Source organism: Canis lupus, chromosome 12, assembly GCF_011100685.1.
Source record: "Canis lupus familiaris isolate Mischka breed German Shepherd chromosome 12, alternate assembly UU_Cfam_GSD_1.0, whole genome shotgun sequence".
In the NCBI taxonomy this organism is placed as follows: Eukaryota; Metazoa; Chordata; class Mammalia; order Carnivora; family Canidae; genus Canis; species Canis lupus.
In genome coordinates this window covers 56,481,633-56,487,892 of record NC_049233.1, presented here as the reverse complement: position 1 = coordinate 56,487,892, position 6,260 = coordinate 56,481,633, and positions in this window count along the sequence as shown.

Below are 6,260 nucleotides of genomic sequence, written 5' to 3'. Positions count from 1 at the left end.
TTTGAGTCATATGTTCTCACACTCTAGTATTTCATTGACTGGCAGGGTATAATCAAGAAGAATTAAATTTAGGAAACTACTACCACTTATTGCCACCTCCAAATACCCCAGGACGTTAAGTAGGCTATTCACTAGTTTATTTCTTTCAGAGGCCCACAGTTACAGATTTTTATTCCAGTTCTTCTATATAATGTAATCTTGGCCAAGTAACTTAACCTTTCTGAACCTCTCATCTTATCTACAAAAAGGGGCTTATTATATCTAACTCAAAGTGTTGTAAGGATTAAATAGGATAATATGTACAATGCTACAAGCACAGTTTGTCTTTTTAATAAACACCAGTATTCATTGTACTTAACCCAACAACCCTCGAGCACCAGAGGCTCAGAGTGTCCCTGGGATGACACACAAGCAAGGTAACTGGTGGGATTCAGGAAGTAAGCCTCCAAGAGACCTCAGTTTCCACCTGTAATAGCGAGCACCACCTCTCCTGTCTAGAAGAAGCTTCTGGTTATCACAGCCTCCCTTCATTTCATCCTACATTCCTCCTTGATGTATGTTGGCACCTCTGAGACTAGAAACAACTACAGACTTCAGGTTTGAGGGATGCCTTTGAGTGAGCAGCATATAAATTACCAACCAGATAATTAAAAGTCATAGAAGTTAGGACCAAAAAAAAAGATTCTGAGAAAGTAAGCCAAAATGATGATATAATGGTAAACATATAAATACTTAAATTTTTCTGTTTTCAAAACTTTCTTCATGCAATTATAGTGCTTTAAGGATGAAAAATAAATTTTATTTATAATTGAAACAGGCAGGAAAAAACCCAGAACTTTTAAAGAGGGTTTACACTAGAAAAAAAAACATAAAAAGCCTAAATGTTCATCTACAGAAGATGGATAAAGTAAGTTTGGGTATATTCACCAAATAAATTACTATGCATGCATTGAAAATAACAATATGGATTTATATTCATTGAAATAATATGAAACAATATGGATTTATATTCATTGAAAAATATGAAGTTCTTAAAAACAGGTCATGTATAAAAAAGAAATTATGTGCTGTATATAGAAAGGCAAAAAATATTTGGTACCATACTTATTAAATATATGGAATTCAGGATTTTACTTTGTATCTTGTGCATACAGTTCTTAAATCATCTAAGTATTTCAACATATGTTTATAATATTTATAATGAAAATCAAATAAAGCTATTAACAATTTGAAAAGAAAACTAAATGGTAAAGTTTGGCCTCAATTCTGCTTTCATCCTCCAGGGTCCCTTCTTTTCAGTACCATCAAACACAGCCTGGCTGCTGTCTCTCCTTCCATCTCTCTTCATTCCTAACCTTGTCTTAATGAGCCTACTCTTAGCTTATCCCCAATACAGACATTTTGGCTGTTGGTCTCTGAACCCAGATGCTCTAGCAGGACATTTCTGACTTGGGTTTCTGCTTCCACCTGCCCAATGACATCCCAGACTTATCTGCCTTCCTGATCTAGCTCCAGCCTTGTCCTGTTGCAAGGGTGCTGGCCAGAGCCTTTGTCCTCCCACATTTTTTCAGCATCCCTGGAGGTGCGTACTCTGCTTTTTTGTTTGTTTGTTTGTTTTACTCTGCTTTTAAAGCTATTAATATTAACTATACTACCACTACTATTATTATTGCTCCTTTTTCGTTACATGGAACAAATTCATCAATTGAGTTTCTTAACTTATATGAAATGTAACTTTGATAACATGATACCAAAATCATTTTTCTAAAGTATACTTTAATAATACACCTTAATTTTCAAGAAATAATATTATAATTGAATCACTCCATTCCTTCCATCCTATAAGAAGTACCTTTCTCTTGTGTTTGCAGGAGGTACATTTATAGCACTAAAACCACACCTTCTTTCTTTATCTCGAACTATCTTAAATATTTTTATCTGATATTCTTGAGAATGAATAACTCTTCCTTAATAGGCACTACTGATAATAAAATACACCTTGGACTGACATACAGTAAAATACATATTTTATAACACTGACAATGATTCTGGTTTCTTTTACTCTGTAGAGCATTTAGCTTTATTATCAGGGTCCCATAGTTGACTTTGCAATGACAGAGCTCACCCTGGGCCTTGTTGCTGCTCTTGAATCTGTTGGGGTAAGCCAACTACAGCTGCTCTAGAGGAATATCTGAGGATCATTGGTTTTGGGGTGCATCCACCCCCTCTCTGAGGTACTTGGCTAAAAGGGTGAGAGGCTTTAACTCTGTACCACCTTGTCTAGCAAGGCAATTACCCTTTTCTTCTCTATGAAGCTTTTTAGTCAATGCAAGACTGCCTTAAAAATTGCTTGTGCTTTATCGGTATTCTTTTCTCTCAGTAAAGTTTCATTTACATGGAGGGAAAAAGAAAAATGTCTATCTCCAATTATGAAACTTGAAATTGACCTCTCTTTTGGCACAGAAGGGCCAAAACTGAAATTTCAAAAATTAGGAAGCTTGATATTAACCAATTGTACCTTAGGGAAATGAGGAGAGAAATATGACAGGTACAGTTCTGGATGTTTTATATAATTTATTTTACTAAATTGCCATACTACTGTGGGGAAAGGATTATAATACCCATTCCACAGATAAGGCCACATAGTTAAGAAGCAAGGATGGAGTTTGAATTCCAGTATGTTTGCTAAAGAATTTATACCCTTTCTAAACACTGTTCTCCCTACAGTTACATACACCAAATTGCTTCTATACTTAATACTCTATGTTTTATAATAGACTGAACTCTTTTTCTTTATTTGAATTTGAGTTGTCAAATCAGTCAGCAAACTTTAGGTACTCAGTGGATAATACTATCATAGGCTAATTGAGGACCAGACTTCACTGGTAAACATATCACCTGATTTGTTTACCATCATCACTAAGATGAAAATGACGTTTTTTGAATACCTACTGTATGCTAGGGTTTTATTTTGAGATTAGCACACATTGTTTTATTTGATTCTCACAATTATCCCCAAATCAAGAATCATAAACCACAGATTACTACTTTTATAAATCAGGGTTCTCCAGAGAAACAGAACCAATAAAAAAGAAAGAGGGAGCCAGAGTCAGTCAGACACACACACACACACACACACACACACACACACACACGGTGGGGGTGGGGGTGGGGTATTTTAAGGAACTAGCTCATAGGAATGTGGGAGCTAGCAAATCCATAGGGCAGACAGAGAGGCTGGAAACTCAGGCATGTTTTTTTTTTTTTTAATTTTTTATTTATTTATTGATGATAGTCACAGAGAGAGAGAGAGACAGAGACAGAGACAGAGACACAGGCAGAGGGAGAAGCAGGCTCCATGCACCAGAAGCCCGACGTGGGATTCGATCCTGGATCTCCAGGATCGCGCCCTGGGCCAAAGGCAGGCGCTAAACCGCTGCGCCACCCAGGGATCCCTGGTTTCTATGTTATAGCCCTGAGTCAGAATTCCTTCTCTGGGAAACCTCAGTGTTTGGCTCTTAAGGCCTTCAAATGGTTGGATGAGACCCACCACCCACATTATCAAAGGAAAATTCCTTTCCTTAAAGTCGGCTGATTGTAAATGTTAATCACATTTACAAAACAGCCTTCTATCAACATCTAGACCAATGTTTGGTCAAACACTTCATACTGTTGCATAACCAAATTGATATATATTATTAATCATCACACTACACTTTCTATGATGCCTCACTTTTCTTGATAGCATGTTATGAATGAGGCCACACTCACCAGTTCATTTCTCATGTAGGTCGATTAGCTTCAACATCCTATTACCTTTAACCTACCTAAATTTCCATTCCTTAAATTCTACCTCGCATCCAAATGTCACCTCTAAACATGTCTCTCTAAATCACTGCCTACTTTTGGTCACAAGATTAACTGATTGCTGTATTACTAACAATTTACAACAGGCAAAAGGTCCATAGCTTTAATCTGTATACTAAAACCAACAGTGTAATCCAAGTCTACATCTCCTCTAAACGAGATAACCCAAACAAAGCAAAATCAATTACCTCCACAGGGTTTCCTGAAAGTTATTTGATGGTCCACAATAATAGTTTGCCTTTAGGAAAAAACTCTTAACCATAGTGTTTCATTTAATCAGCAAAATGTAGCAGGCATCATTATTTCTCATGTTTTTTAGATAAGGAAAGAGAAACTAGCAGACTAAGTAACTTGCCTAAGCTCAAACAGCTCATGCATGAGATATGGGAGATCTAGAACCCTAATCCATTCACTTGACATATATTACTGAATCCCTATCATATGTCAGGCTCTGGGATCAAGCAGTGAATAAAACATGCATATCACCTGCCCACACAGAATCTATATTCCAAAAAAAAGTGTTGTTAGAAAATCAATAAATATGTACACATAGAGTGTCATAAGTATTACTGAGGAAAAATAAGCTAGGTAGCCATTAGGGTTTATAAGTTGGAGATGAAGAAAGTACAAATTGCAACACAAAATAAGGAAGTCAGGCAGTCCTCACTGAGAAGACAGCACTTGATCAAGGTCTAAAACACATGAGTGAGCAAGTCTTGTGGGAGTATCAAGAGAGAAACGTCACGTAGAAGAAAAATCCTGGTGTAGAAGCTGCCTAGTATGTTTGAGAACCACAGTAGAAGCATTATAGCATGGTGCTGACTTAATTTATGCTAATCCATCATTCCCATTTTCAGGTGCCTTTGTTATAAAATTCTATTTGGCAGATCTACGTGGAAAGTCAAATGTAGTTTACAGTATGAAAGCTATGAAATCCACAATCATAATTTTATCCCTCAATATATCTATTAAATTAATACTTCTTATGTCATAATATAAATTTATCTTTCACTTTTTAATGGTGCTACAAATTAACTGAAGTGACTGGCAACTAAATACACAAAGCACTGATTCCACTTCTTAGCCAACCCAAAGTGTGATTGTGGTTTTTATAAATCCTTCTAATTTTAGGAAATAATTTAGGCTTGGCAGTGCTTTGTTTAAGATGTATTAAGACTTTTAGAAAACTACAGCTTAAAAAGCCCTTAGGAGAAATTACTTTTTATAATGCAAAGTGATTTGAACAAAAATTTGTATGTTAAAACTACAATATCTGACCATATCTCCATTACCAGAGCTACTTATTTTATAGGCAGGTTTTTAAAACACATTAATAAATATTAATGGTGTCCGTGAAAGATGACCATTCATATAATCTTCCAAGCCTTATTATATGCTGATCATTTATCTAAAAATCTGTATCCATATAATGCTGCTTAAAATTTAAAATGGTGATGGTAGAGAGTCTAGTCTTATCGCCTGGAGTTAAGTTTAGTCTAGGTAATACATTTTACCAATAAAATCTGTGGTTATTATATATGAGACATACCAATTACCAAGGAAATTCTGCACCTATAATATGGTACTTACTGCCATCTAAGTCATATAAATATAACAAATAAATGTCAGGTTGATAGCAGTTTAGGGCACATTTCTCATACATTTTATTTTGCTACTATTTCCTTTCAATCACTCCTAAGAAAATAAGAATGTGTAAGGTGTCCATTCTCTATTCCTTCCTTTTCAATTCAGCCAGATGTCCGAGCACCACATGTGGAGGAAAAGGGATTGCAATGACAAAAAGTCAACTAACTCCATATGCAGAAGTATTCAAAAGGAACTTCTTAAATTGGGATTTAAGAAAATCTGAACTTTATGAAACTACACGTTAAGTTTTTCTATATTTTCCAATAAAAACTATGAAGGGGCTGCTTTAAGTGGAGTAACAATAAGGAGGAAAAAGAAACTTTTAAAAATCCTATTGGTCCTGCAGCCTCCTGCCAGAGTCCCACACAATAGCAAATACTTAGGATGAGAATGGCTCCAGTGGAGCAACACTAATATATTTGACACAGCTTCCACCCCGTCATTATGCAGAGGAGTCTGCGCTTATCCTTTTGTAAATTGGAGACTCTTTTAACCAGGAATCCCAGGATGAAACGGAACCATTTTCCTCACGGCAAAACAAATCCTTCTCCAGTGAATTTTGTTATTGTTTATTGTTACACTGTTTTATCAGCACTAAATTGTATGAACGCTTCAATTAGTTCTTGATGAATGATCCCATAAAAAGCATGTAGTTTCATTTCCCCTGCCACCAGATATTTCACTGAGTGTTATTAAACGAAATATAATTGGGATAAGATTCAGGAAACTTAGAGAGCTGTAGTGCT